Source organism: Callospermophilus lateralis, chromosome 12, assembly GCF_048772815.1.
Source record: "Callospermophilus lateralis isolate mCalLat2 chromosome 12, mCalLat2.hap1, whole genome shotgun sequence".
Classification (NCBI taxonomy): domain Eukaryota; kingdom Metazoa; phylum Chordata; class Mammalia; order Rodentia; family Sciuridae; genus Callospermophilus; species Callospermophilus lateralis.
In genome coordinates, this window is record NC_135316.1 from 2,656,055 (window position 1) to 2,671,043 (window position 14,989).

The following is a 14,989-nucleotide window of genomic DNA, read 5'->3' on the forward strand; positions in this document are numbered from 1 at the left end:
ACTTCTTGGGAAACTGCCTCTGAGGTTGGGCACTTGAAATATATGTTGTTGTCATGAGCTTTAACTTCCTTTGTAGTGAGACCATCAAAGCTGGGTCTGCATCTATGTGACCTGGAAGACATGGTTTCTTATATTCCAATGAACATGAGGCAGCAGTTCTGAATTCTCTCTTTGTAGGTAAACTGTGGCCTCTGGAGGCTAAGTGTCTCCCCGTGTGCACTGTGAAGACATTTGGTCATCCTCCACTTTTCGTGGTGTTTCTTGCTGCTGCACTGGGAATTTGGTATTTGCTTCACCAAATACAAGGAGTTCTACTAGGATACAGTGCTGGAGGGAGTTGTGTCACGTGTGGTGGATCAGGGTCTGCAAGAGAATGCACCAACCAGGCTTCTATCCCACATAGCTTGCCCCAATAACCATAGTAAACTGATTCTGAATATTGCCCTGAAACCTCTCCATATAAAAAGATGTCTTTACATATAAGAGTCTGATGTCTGCACGATGTCAGTGCCAAGGCATTTGGAAGTCAATGGCCAATCCACATGGCCCCACCATGGTGTTTTATCACACACCTGCCCACCACTGCTCTAGACCCCCTACTCAGCAGGATACAAATTACTGGCATCTCTGTTCTACACCATTTTCATAAAACCCAGTCAACCAAGGCATTCTCTGGTATACACATGGTCAGCAACAGGACATCCAAAGTTTCTCCAGTGTCACCTGGTCATGGGAATTTCAAAAATATCATGGTATTTATCTAGCCATTTTTCAAAGATAAAGTTAGAGGCACTGTGGGTTTCAAATCATTCAGGAACCATTAAGTGTTGAGAAAGCTCATTTCAATGAAAGCTCTGGAGAACTCTCACAGGCAAGGCTTCTCAAAGAGTTGCCAAAAGGTAACATGAAGCCAGGCAAATTGAAGTCTACAATGTGAGGTCCATGTGTGTTTTGACTCTCATCTATGCCTGCCAAGTCTTTCAGAATAAAATCATGTGATATCCTGGCTGAGATTCCCATTGTTTTGTGGAAAGACACCCTGGGCCTAGATCGCAGTTTCCAAGGGTGAGTCTCATGCATGGCCTCTTAAAATCCCAACACAATTCATGGCAATTCTTCTCTGAGTTCAGTTCCAGAACTCAGTCTCTAAGGGGAATGACACCAGAGTTCAAGTCCAGGTGGACCCAGTCATTCCTTCCAACCACCACAAAAATGACCACAATTAAAATCAAAACACTCACACAGGGCCCTCATCTTCTTCCATATATACACGCATCATAACCTCTGGCTGGAGGTTTCTATGAGTGGCGCAGCCTAAGAAAGTGTCCAAAATAAGCTCACGTGCCCTTCATTTGCCTAAAATCATGGTGGCCTGGACACTCCTCCTGTGAACCAGGACTGATCAAATATTCCTGCTGTTAAAGTGTTCCGCTTCTCCAATTTGAAGCCTACTGGCTGTGAGGTATAGATTCTTTATGTGATTTGGAGTCATGAGAAAACCCAAGCACATATGGGCTAGCCTCTGCAGGGATTTGAAGAACTCATTTAATCCAAAGGATCCCTATTCTCACTTGATGGAGGTCAGGAACCTAAAACAAGAAGGCAAAAAAATTCATCCACAATGACTTCTCTTTTGGCCATTTTGGTTTGGGAAGCACATGGGATCTTTCTTTAGATCCATTGGTTGCTGAGAATCTAAGTCACAACCTCACACAAGGACAAGAGACTGATTCAGACACATCCCATTTCAAAGCAATTAAGCAAAGAGCCACAGGTGAAGCCCATTCATTTCGATATGAAAACAGTTTTCTTCAGGCTTCACAAAGGGTTGGCCTGAGGCAAAGACCTTCCTGACATTCAGGGTAATAGAAACAGAAGTAAGCAAATCACCCAAAGTAGGGTTTCTCCCTACTTTGTAGAGACTTTACTGGTCACACTGATATCTGAGTTTTCTGAGATGCTCTCATTGTCTTCAGCTATCCAGTACATGGCCATGTCACAGAGCCTTGTGGTGTTACATATCTGGGACACAAAACCATGAGCATATTCTGTAGAGTGGCCAGAATTCATGAAGAAAACTGTAACTTAAGAAGATAGTAGGTGTTGCCCATCCATAATGCAAGGTGAAGTCCATTAATCAATTGGGCAGTATTAATGTGGGGAAGCTTTCTACTAGAGACAACAAATCCATTGATGCATTCTCTTTTCTAATGTCTACAACCAGGGATACAGTGGAATACACAGACATAGAAACACTCACCATGTCAAAGGACTTACTAGAAACAGTCCACTCCACAACCAAAAAAAAACGCCTTTTCTACCTATTCTGAGAACATGAGAAAAAAACCACAAACTCACACCCACACCGGCAAAGGCACCTCCTTCCCCCAAGTAGGTCTGTGACTATCCAGAGTGTCTTCTCACTGGTGAGCCATATTATGTTCCCCCGAAATGGCCTGTCCTGTCTCAGATCTGGTCTCCTTGGCCAACTCTGTGAAGTTTTCAGGAGACAGCGGTGAGCCACTACCTGCTTTCTCAGGGAAGGTGCCTCTTCAGAGCTCTGCTGGCATTTGGCCATCCTCACATCAGTAGGTACCAAGAAAGACTGACTCTGTCCTTGTGATAAGCAAACAAGTTAGCCCACTGGGACAGGGACTGGGACTGTCTCTGGGTGCCTGGCTTCCTGGATCCCAAGTTCAGAGAATTCCATCACCTAGGAAGTGAGTAGAGGTCACTTCCTTCAGGAACTGAATGAGTTCACTGCCTTGAAAACCACTTTGTCCTAACAGTTGCTTCCAAGGTTCCCGTGAGATGAAGGCTGCCCCAACATCCTGTGACACATTCAGAAGTTAGAATGGTATATCAACCATAGGCACCCGGGAACATCTATCCACATAGGCCTGGTTTGTTCCAACATCTCTACAATAAGAAGAGAGAGGCTGATTCAGACCCATCAATTCATCCTGACCAGGTTGTTTGCCATGGAAGATTACTATTGCTCTCTCAGGTCCTACATAGCTGCATACATCTTCTCCAAAGATCATTTCTCCATGGAACTTTGAGGTTCTCAGCAAGTGGAAGATCACCTACATTCCTATATTGTAAGACCAACTCTGTCCCTGCTCTTCTGTAAGTTATATTGAGGGAACAGTGTATGTTTAGGGTTAATAACATGTTTGATTTGGGTTATGAATCATTCTGCGAGATGAATAATGGTATTGGCGACCTTCGATATTTACAAGAGTGTATAGGTGAAATATAAGTATGAAAGCAGAAATCTAGGAAAGATTTGAAGCCCAGAAGGGAATAGGACCCTTGAGTGGTATACTAAGCTTTGAGTTATGTGCTGCACAGATGTCTCAGATAAATCAATATACGATGGCATAGGATCTTGTACCTTGGATGATTGAATGTTGAAGAGAACATCCAGTCAAAAAGCGATATTCGGTAGGATGAGGAAGGTAGTCGTTAGGTTTCTAATGAAGAGTGAGTATAGGATTTGGACCAAAAGTTCTTTAGCAATAGGGTTTTGGTTAGAGAGTGAGTGTAAATATCAGCACATGTGAAGAGTCAGTCACAATGATGAACTGGGGAAAACATGTTGAAAGCAGATATCAATAGAGACATTAGGAAATCAAGCAAAGTATAAAGTGAGTGATAGGATTAGACACTTTCAACAGGCTTGAGGTTGAATATATAATCTTAGGAAGAAATAAATATGTAGTCACCAGTAGGATTGACATTTGAGAGCATTAGGCAACCTGGACATGGATGTTTTTAGTAATGCATGCTCTCCTTCCATTTAGGCTTTGGTACAATTGAAAGTGTGACCTTTGCTTTTTGTGTCCAGAATATTTCTGTGATAAAATGTATATGTGTATCACGTGACATGAGTATTTCTTCCACCATTTCCGGGAGCAATATTTTGAAGACATATAAATTTGTATTGGGGTACAAATAGGTATACCCTCTGTCTATGAATATAGCAATAATGCATGAATAGACCATACTGGGAATAAATAATATAACTGGATCTACTTTAAATAATGGATTGAATGGATATCTGAAAATATATAAGAAATGTTATAATGATACACAATCATTCATTCCAACCAGTTATATATCTAATGGTCATCTTAGGGTTATGTTTTATCATGAAGGGTGTGTGAGTTTTGCTTAAAAATTGATCATGGAAATCGAAAATAATATACTTGGAAAAAAGTCTCATGTAAAGACCAGTCAAGAAACATAGCGAAATACATGTGTTCTGGAGCAGGAAGTGTTTGAAAGTGAAACAAATGCCTATAAATTTGCTAAGTAGTGGATGAAATATATATCCTATGATGTGCAAAAACTGAAGAAATAGTAATGTACCAGTGTTGAATAATAATGAACGTCAAAATACACATCATATCCCATAGGAATCTACTTGCATTGATGTTAAACAAGTTCAGTTAATGTAGAAATATTAGGATTTGTTTGGAACCTTTCACTGAAGTTAGTTTTAATTACTAGGAAACAAATATGTATTTATGTATTTCAGGTGGATGAGTATTTCTGAGAATAATCTTGTGATAAGTTGATTATTAATCCACATATATGAACATGAATGAATGTAGGGAGTGTATATAAGACACATATATTTCATCTTTTGAAAAATCTGGAGAGTATATATATATATATATATATATATATATATATATATATATATATATATAAACACACACACAAAGACATTAAAAAGTAGAAATATATATGCCAATCGAAATTCACCATGAAATATATATCATCCACAGATCCAAAAATATTCACTTTACTGAATATGGACTTATGTATTATGTTGTTCAACTAGGAAGCTCACCCATAGCTTGAATTTTCAGTTCCAACAGCGTTTAGGTGGAGTGATCTCACAATTTGTATCTGCAATGTCAGGCACCTCACAAAAATGTACGTGTGTTATCAGGTAGGATTCTATATGTGCATATAAAAATACATGTGCTGAATAGGCTACAGCGAAAGGGAGATAGGAATTCACATATTTGTTAAATTTACATACACATATAAAACTATTTCAATTAAAAAATGACTAGATTTATAACACCTACTGTTTATCTTGAAAAAGGCAAGTCCAATATACACCATGCCGCCTCTGAACTGCTTGTATTTCAATTCTGTTTGGGTTATTTTTCTCCATCATAATAGTATTAGTAGTTAGCGTCTAGGAGGGTATGGGTTATTGTCAGGAATTCAGTATTTCAATTGAAAAATTGGAAAATAAATCCAATGTGTATGCAATAATGTGCTACGCAATATTCTTCCCACTCTCATCCAGAACAATGCCTTGAGATTACCTTCGCCCCAAGAAAGACACAATTAGAGAAGAAGAGTTAGAAATTCTGTGAATACATATCTGGAATGGAAAATGCTCAGGAGTTCACAACCTTGGAGGTGGTAGAGGATTTTCCAAAAGTAAGGGACAGGTTTGATCACCCAACATGATCTTTCATTAAAATTGTGAGCCATCTTGCCACAAAGCCATGAAAAGATAATTTTTGCTTTACTATAAATTACAGCAAATTCTGAACCTGCTTAGAATGCCTGCCCATGCCTTGAACTCACCCATGCCTGGCTCTCTGACCAGATAACAGCCCTCTCTGAAACTTTAATGACACCTCATAAATATTGGCCTTCCCTGGCCAGACAACGACCCTCTCTGAGACTCTAGTGGTCCTCATAATTTCTGATGCTGGGGCCAGCAAAAAAAAAAAAATGTAAACTACGATTAGTGTGATGCTTGTCGAAGTTCTGTTTTCTGTTAGCCCCCTTTTGTGTAACTTTCTGGGCTATAAAGCTGGGCTGTAAGAAAGGTGGGGTTGCTGTCTTGTTCCCGCCTTTTTGAGAGGGAGAGGCAGCCCGGCCGGTTAAAATATTAAGCTTGCCTTAATTTGATTTTAATTGGAGTCAGTGGTCTTTTCTTGTGTTGTGGTCTAACATTTTGCAGTTCCCCGGCGACATGACCCGACCAGATCACAAGGCCAGACTGCTGGAAATTCTGAAGCTGGCCTATCTTCCAGGACTCCGGGCTGGAGAGCCAAGTTCCAAGGCCTTGGAATGAGCCTTCAGTCCGTGGATCACTGCAGTGAACCATTGCACTAAAACTATTATCAAGCACCTGGTGGAGGAGGCCTCCATAGGTAAGAGGCGCCTTTATAACATCTGATATCCGGTTAAGGGAGTACTCTTCTGATGACAGACAGGTGGCCTGGGGAGGCTCACATATACTCCTGTCCAGGAAAGTAATGGGAATCCTTCTTTCCTCTGTTCTGTTCTGTAGGGAATACCTCTGAAAGTGTAGAGAGGCACTCCTGGCACGCAGGAGCTCCTAACCCGGAGCTTTAGCAAGACGCTGCGTTGCTCCTCTGTTTTTCTGTTTATTCGCTGAGTTTCTGTTTCTTTGTGATTTGTTCTGTGTTCTATATGTTTTTTATTTGTTTGTTTTTGTGCGTTTTGTTGTGTGATTTCTGTGGTAAAAACTTAAGGATATTGGATGTGAAAATGGGTAATAAAGCAAGTAAGACTGACACCCCTTTGGACTGTGTTTTAAGGAAATGCGGTGCAGTTTACCCCCCTTTGTTAAGAAGGATGAGAGAAGCCCCTAGCTGGCTGTCTGGAGCACACCCACTGTAGAGGGCAATGCCTGCTGGGGACCTAATAACTGAGTATGTCCCAGGTTAACAAGTGAAACTCCTTTAAAACCCCTTGTCCCTCCAGATCAAGAGAGTCACAACTTTGGACAGAGTCCCCTGTTTTTCTCCTTTGTTAGCAAAGCAGTAAACCTCCCTTTTTCTTTTTCTCAAACCCTGTCCTTATTATTAAATTGGTAATAATTGGCTTCAAGGTCCAGAACCAAAATTTGTTACGAATTTTGATACCCTCCCTGACCCTGGAATTTTTGAGAGCTGATTACTGAAATGTTAGTAGATGGAGCGTGCTTGGGGTGGAACCAAACCAGAGGAGCTAATCCTGTAAGTAAAAGACGGGACTGAGGGACTCCCAGCAGCTGCTGAAGTCTGTTGCTTCAGTGAATTCCCTCCTTCCTTCCCTGCACTGTAAGGATTATGCCACCACTGTCTTGTTAAAAAAGAGAAAAATAAAAAGGGGACGCTAAATGCAGTAAAGTCACCATGGAGACCTTTGACATTACATTTCAGGTTGTCCCTCTAAACATCTGATCCCCTTGTGGGGACATCTATCGTGCCACTGGTGTAGGAGATTTTTCTCTTATCTGCTCTGTTTTAAAGGCTTCTGTCCTGTCAGGCATAGTCTGGAGCTCCTTTCTATCTGTCTTGTGTCTTTGTTTCTGGCCCTTTAAGACATGTGCAATAATGTGTTGATATTATAAATTGTTTTTTGTAATGATCTTAGCTGAATGTGTGTCTAAATGATGATGTTTTATTGTAACAATCTGGTATCTGAATGGGTTTTTGAAACATTGCACAATCTTGCAGTTAAAAGTCCAGTTTAGGTAATTGTTTAGTTTATGATTTTAGATAATTCATGCCAGAGAACTTAAGTACTTAGGATGGAAAACTAAAGAATTCTACTTCCAAGGTGGCAAGTAACTTCCCAATCATTCAGTCTTTTTTTTCACCAATTTTTAATTGGGTAGCCTGGGAAAATGTCACATTGTGTATCAGTGTATTAAATGGAAAAGGATAGTAAATCATAGTATGGTATCTGTTGACAAAACAAGATGTTAAGGTATAAAATTTTGTGAATTGTATCTTAAAATTGTATCATAATTTTCAACATCCTATCCTGAAAATTATGGTTGAAATGCCTTAGGCCTAGGGGTCTGCTCAGAATAGCAGTTTTGTCCAGCTCCTTCCAGAACTCAGCCAGGACTTATGTTGAAATGAAAATGAAGGAAGCCTGAAAGCTCAGTAGGAGACTGATCTGATGTATAAGTGGGAAAACAAAGGTAAATTGTATAGTATTTACTAATTACTGGCCAGTCATTTTTTCTAGGACTCTCATTTTTTTCCTTAGATTCTGTATTTTATTGAGCTCATTATTTTGATCCTACAGAACTAGGCTAATATTTTTCTGATCAGTTCTATCTTTGACCAACAGTGGAGTTTTGAAACATTGCAATGGAGATTTCACCTGTGAAAAGCTACAAGGCTTTTACTATTATTATTTGTGCACACTTTTTTTATGTGTTGTATGTGGATATATCCATATGTCCATATATCATATATATGATATACAAATTAACATATATAAGGAGCGATCATTTAAAAAAAAGGAACACTCATAAAAACAAATTTTAAAAAGTGGATTCAAAGATCTTTAATTCACGTGATTTAAATGGTTCACTTTAAATTTGGATAAACAAATAACAATAAATGTCTTTAAATTTAAGCTTACAAGTTTTTCTAGGTGCTCAAAAATCTAATAAAATATTAATGTCTATTAAATGTCTAATATGCCTTGGTTATAGGACTTTTCCTTTAACAAAAAAAATGATTTACACTGTTCAATACATTTCTCTAATATTTTGATAAATAAGTGAAGTAAATTTGATATGGGATTACTCTTTCATGAGTACTTTTGTTAGATATCTGATTGATTTAGTAAGGTCTGTATAAGTTTGTTCTAAAGTCTGTATAAGATTGTAAAAATAAGTCATGTGATAAAGCGACAAAAATTTCTTAAACAAAAGTTTACCCATAACATTTTGTTTATTAAGTTTTATTTTTCTAGAGAAAGCAACCATAGAAATTAAACAACTGATTAAATAAGAACTGTTATTTTAGAGAACTGTACTGCCATTTCTTTAAAAGCTAAACTTGGTTAATGTAGAAAAATCAATGTCATTGTGATGCTATAGATGTGCTCATATCTTCCAGGTATACAAGTCTGTAAGGTAGAAACTTTAAAAGAGCATTACATCAAGCCGGTGTTCTAAAGTTGTATGGTAAAAAAAATATATATATATATTGGGGATTTATTTACTCGTTATCAATAAGATATGTAAAGTTTTATGTTACTTTTTACATTGGGGAAAAATTTAAATATATTTTTAAGTTAATGGGAGCCTAATCTATGTAAAGATTAAAAACTTTCAGCCTTTCTTTAATTCATGTTTTAAATGTCATATCATATGGTGTTAGCTAATGTTCACGTGACCTAAAACAATGTATGTAAACTTTGTAAAATGGTATTTAAAAAACAAAGATTAGCTTTAGAACTAAAACACTTAAGATTTATATAGATCCCTGCCTTACCTGAGATAAGGCTCTGTGTCTCATCTTACAACATGTGAGAATAACTACGGAAGCAGTAGGTCAGATGTTATTTAATTTAAAGTTATGTTCAAAAGTTGTTATTTTTCCTGTCAAGATTACTAGGATCTCAAACAGGGGATATGATATATAACTCAGCCAAAATTTCCGGGTAGCTATTACACGAACTAAGTATTTTTACTCTGGTTAATTTTATTTTGTAATTTCCTTATAAATGAACTAAAGATTCCCTGTTAGTGTTTTACAGAAGAGTTGCTTTTAGAACACAACATTGGTTAATTTAAGATAATAAGTCATCACCTACAAGACAGAGAGAATAATACAGATCCCAATTAATAAAAAGATAAATAATTTTAAATCATAGACATTAAAGCACAGTACTCTTAATATAAGGCTGTTAAAATTTATTTGCTAGATGTTTAAGATTAGGATTTAAATTAAATTTAAATGAAAAGGGACAAGAAAACCAATATTTGGCTCTTGCCCTCTGAGTCAATCTGTATCAAGGGAACAGGAGACTTCTCTAAAAAACTTTGCAACTCTGAGCCACATAACCTCCTGATCAGGAAGATTAATGAGACCACTGGAGAACAGAAAGCCAATTAGTGCATTTTCTACGAAGAAGAGAGTCATCAGAGAAGGGAGATATCCCTGATGCTTCTGAGGGAAGCCACATGGTCAAGCAAGACCTGGACTCACTTAGCGCAAATGGCACTAGCAGAACTGAGAAGCTGCTCTCAAGTTTCCCCAGGAATGACTCCCATAAAATCTCAGCTGACTGTTAACAATAGATAGAAACAAAAGTCAGTTTTACTGCTTCATCTTAAACTCTTAGCAAAGACAGATAAACACAAAATACACCCATTCCTGGGCATTTTAAATAATAATAATAATAATAATAATATTTTAACGTATGCACTTTATGGTAGCCTCCCAAAATAAGTAAGACTGGAGACTACAAAGAAGGATTCTCAGACAGGAATGCCTGATGAGTATAAAAAGAGACTATCAAGAGGAGCTACCAGAGGCAGAAGTTTTTTTGTTTAAGGCCTACAGATATTCCTAACCTACACAGGTAGGCTTGGTGTTTGCTAGTACGATTATCCAGCCCTGAGTAACAGAATTAAAGGTTTCTCTATTACACACAGAGGTCATACTAGTAAATGAAATTTGCAAGATCAGATGACATTAAATTATTAAACTGTATCTTATGGGGAGGGACAACTGTGACACTAAAAGTTAAATATTAAGTTGAAAGTCCTGATAACTGGGGATATTGAAGACTGATGAGGGAACTTCTATACAATGACATGTTCCAGCTGCTGCAATATTTATTTAGTACTCATGGTTTATGTTTCTCTCATAGAAGAACCCATCCCTAGATGACTTTACAACCTGTTCTTCCACAACCAGACTTCAAACTGAACTGACTTCTAAAAGGCAACTCATGTCCCTCATGCTGTTCCCCCTCATGTCACCCTCTCTCAGCTCAGAATAAACCAAAATGAATGATGCCTCTCTTCTTGCAACAATGGAGCCAAAAATAAATAGACTTTCCTTTTAAGTAATTAATTAAGTCAGGTAAAATCAGGGAGACTGGTTTTGTGTGAGTTCAAAAAATACGGAGACTGTTTCCTGAGGTTTTAAAATTCCCTCAGTGCTCTTCCCCTACCGTATCAAAGATCTGAAAGGGACACATCAGAAAAGGGGGAAATGATAGACCCAACCTGATATTTTATTAAAATTGGGAGCCATATTGCCACAAAGCCATGAAAAGATAAATTTGGCTTAACTATAAATTACACCAACTTCTGAACCTGCTTGGAATGCCTGCCCGTGGCCTTGAACTCACCCATGCCTGTCTCTCTGACCATGAACAGCCCTCTCTGAAACTTTATTGACACCTCACAAATATTGGCCTTCCCTGGCCAGACAACGACCCTCTCTGAGGCTCTAATGGTCCTCATAAATTCTGATTTTGGGGCCAGCAAAAAAAAAAAAAAAAGTAAACTACCATTAGTGTGATGCTTGTCAGAGTTCTGATATCTGTAACCCCCCTGTAGTGTAAAATTCTGGGTTATAAACCTTGGCTGTAGGAGAGTTGGGTGGCTGTCTTGTTCCCGCTGTTTTGGGAGGGAGAGGCTGCCTGGGCAGTGGAAATAATAAGCTTGATTTAATTTGATTTTAATTGGAGTCAGTGGTCTTTTCTTGCATCCTGATCTAATAGGTAAACGCTATACAAACATGGAGCTCTGCCGGCCTAAAGACTTCTTTAGAAACTGCCTCTGAGGATGGGCACTTGACATATATGTTGCTCTCAGGAGCTTTAGCTTCCTTTCTAATAAGACCATCAAAGCTGGATCTGCATCTATGTGACCTGGAGGACATGGTTTCTTATTTTCCAAAGGACATGAGGCAGCAGTGCTGAATTCTCTCTTTGTAGGTAAACTGTGTCCACTGAAGGCTAAGTGTCTCCCCGTGTGGACTGTGAAGCCATTTGGTCATCCTCCACTTTTAGTGGTGTTTCTTGCTGCTGCACTGGGAGTTTGTTATTTGCTTCACGAAATACAAGGAATTCAGCTGGGACACAGTGCTGGAGGAAGTTCTGTCACATGAGATAGGTCAGGGTCTGCAGGAGAATGCACCAACCAGACTTCTATCCCTCATAGCTTGTCCCCTTGACCATAGTACCTGATTCTGAACATTGTCCTGAAACGTCTCCATATAACAAGATGCCTTATATGGAGAGATTTCAGACATATAAATGATTCCTGGCTGCACAATGTCAGCCACAAGCCATTTGGAAGTCAATAGCAGATCCACATGGCCCGACCACAGATGTTTTATCACACACCTGCACACCACAGCTCTGGGCCCACTACTCAGCAGGCTCCAACATACTGGCATCTCTGTTCTACACCATTTCCATGAAACCCAGTCAATCAAGGCACTGTCTCGTACACACTTCATCAGCAAGAGGACATTGAAAGTTTCTCCAGTGCCACCTGGTCATGAAAATTTCAAAAATTTCATGGTATTTATCTAGCCATTTTTCAAGGATGAAGTTTGAGAAATTGTGGGTTTCAATTCATTCTGGAACTGTTAATGTTTGAGGAAGCACATTTCAAGGAAAGTCTGGAGAACTCTCAGAGGCAAGGCTTCCCAAAGAGTGGCCAAAAAGACACATGAAGCCAGGCCCATTGAGGTCTTCAATGTGAGGCCCATGTGTGTTTTGACTCTCAACTATGGCTACCAAGTCTTTCATAATAAAATAATGTGATGCCCTGGCTGAGACCGACAATGCTCTGTGGAAAGCCACCCTGGGCATTGATCTCTGTTTCCAAAGGCAACTCTCATGCGTGGCCTCCTAAAATCCCAACACAATTCATGGCAATACTTCTCTGAGGTCAGTTCCAGAACTCAGTCTGTAAGGGGAATCATACCAGAGTTCAAGCCCAGGTGGACGTAGGCATCTCTTCCAACCACCACACAAATGACCACAATTAAATCCAAAACACTCCCAAATGGCCCTCATCTTCTTCCACATAGACACTCTTCATAACCTCTGGATGGAGGTTTCCATGAGGGGCACAGCCCAAGACAGTTTTCCAAATAAGCTCCCTTGCCCCTCATTTGCCTAAAGTCAGGGTGGCCTGGACACCCTTCCTGTGAACCAATAGTGATCAAATAGTCTTGTTCTTAATACTGCTCTGCTTCTCCAATTTGGGGCCTACTGACTGTCTGCTATAGATTCTTTATGTGAATTGGTGTCATGAGAAAACCCAAGCCCTTATGGGCTAGCCTCTGCAGGGCTTTGAAGAACTGATTTGACACAAAGGATCCCTATTCTCACTTGATGGAGGTCAGGAAGCTTTCAGTGGAATGGGAGAGACTTCATCCACAATGACTGCTCTTTTGGCCATTTTCGTTTTGGATGCACACTTGGAAACTTTCTTTAGATCCAACAGGTGCTGAGAATCTAATCCACTGCCTCACACAGGGCAAAGAGGCTGATTCAGCCACATCTCTTTCCAAAGCAATTAAGCAGAGAGCCACAGGTGATGCCCATTCATTTCCATTTGAAAACTGTTTTCTTCTGGCTCCATAAAGGGGTGGCCTGAGGCAAAGATCTTCCTGACATTCAGGACAACAGAACAATAGGTAAGTAAAAGGCCCAAAGCAGTGTTTCTCCACTGAGACTTTAATAGTCACACTGATATGTGAGTATTCTGAGATGCTTCCATTCTCTTCAGCTATCCAGTACATGGCCATGTCACAGATCTTGGAGGTGGTACATATCTTGGAAACAAAACCATGAGGCTATTCTGGAGAGTGTCCAGTATTCAGGAAGAAAAGAGGAACTTAGGAAGATAATAGGTGTTTCCCATCCATGAGGCAAGCAGCTCTTTATTCTTTAATTTGGCAAGATGAATGCTGAGAAGCTTTCTACTAGACAGGACACAACCATTGATGAATTCGCTTTTTCAAATGTCTACAAAAAAAGGATTGAGTGGGATACACAGACATAAAAACACTCGCATTGTCAAACGACTTTCTAGAAACATTCCAGCCCATAACAAACAAACTGCCTTTTTTACCTATTCTCAGAACATGAGACAAAACCACAAACTCACACTGACACCCACAACGGCACCTCCTTCCCCCAAGTATGTCTGTGACTATCCTGAGTGTCCTCTGACTCATGGGCCATACTATGTTCCCTCAAAATGGCCTGTCCTATCTCAGACCTGGTCTTCTCTTCCAACTCTTTGAAGTTGTCAGGAGCCATGGTTGAGCCACTACCTGCTTTGTCAGAAAAGGCCCCTCTTCAGAGCTCTCCTGGCATTTGGCCATAATCACATAATTAGGTACCAAGAAAGACTGACTCTGTCCTTGGTAAATCCAAACAAGTGAGACCACTGGGACTGGGACTGGGACTGGCTCTGGGTGCCTGGCTTCCTGGATCCCAAGTTCAGAGAGTTCCATCACCATGGAAGTGTGGTAGGTCACTTTCTTCAGGAACCGAATGAGGTCACTGCCTTGGCAACCACTTTGTCCTAACAGTTGCTTCCAAGGGTCCCATGAGATGAAGGCTGCCCATAATTCCTGTGACACTTTCACAAGTTAGAATTGTATATCAACCATAGGTACCCAGGAACAGCTCTCCACACAGGCCTGGTTTGGTCTATTTAATCTACATTAAGAAGAGAGAGGCTTTCATACACATCCCTTCATTTTGACCAGGTTGTTTTACATGGAAGTTGACTTTTGCTCTCTCAGGTCTTCCATATGTGTCTACAGCTTCTTCAGGGATCATTTCTGCATGGAACTTTGAGGTTCTCAGCAGGTTGAAGATCCCCTACATTCCTGTATTGTAAGCCCAACAATGTCCTTGTTCTTTTGTTAATTTAGATTAAGGAAATATTGCATGGTTAAGGTTAATAACAGGTTCGATTTGGATTAGGAATCATTCTGCGGGATGAATAATGTTATTGGGAACCTACGATATTTACAAGAATATACAGGTGAAATCTAAGTATGAAAACAGAAATCTAGGTAATATTTGAAGTCCAGAAGGGCATTGGGTGGCCTGGACACCCTTCCTTTGATCCAGGAGTGATCAAATAGCCCTGCCACTAATACTGCCCTGCAGTCAGGAATAGATTCTTTATGTGATTTGG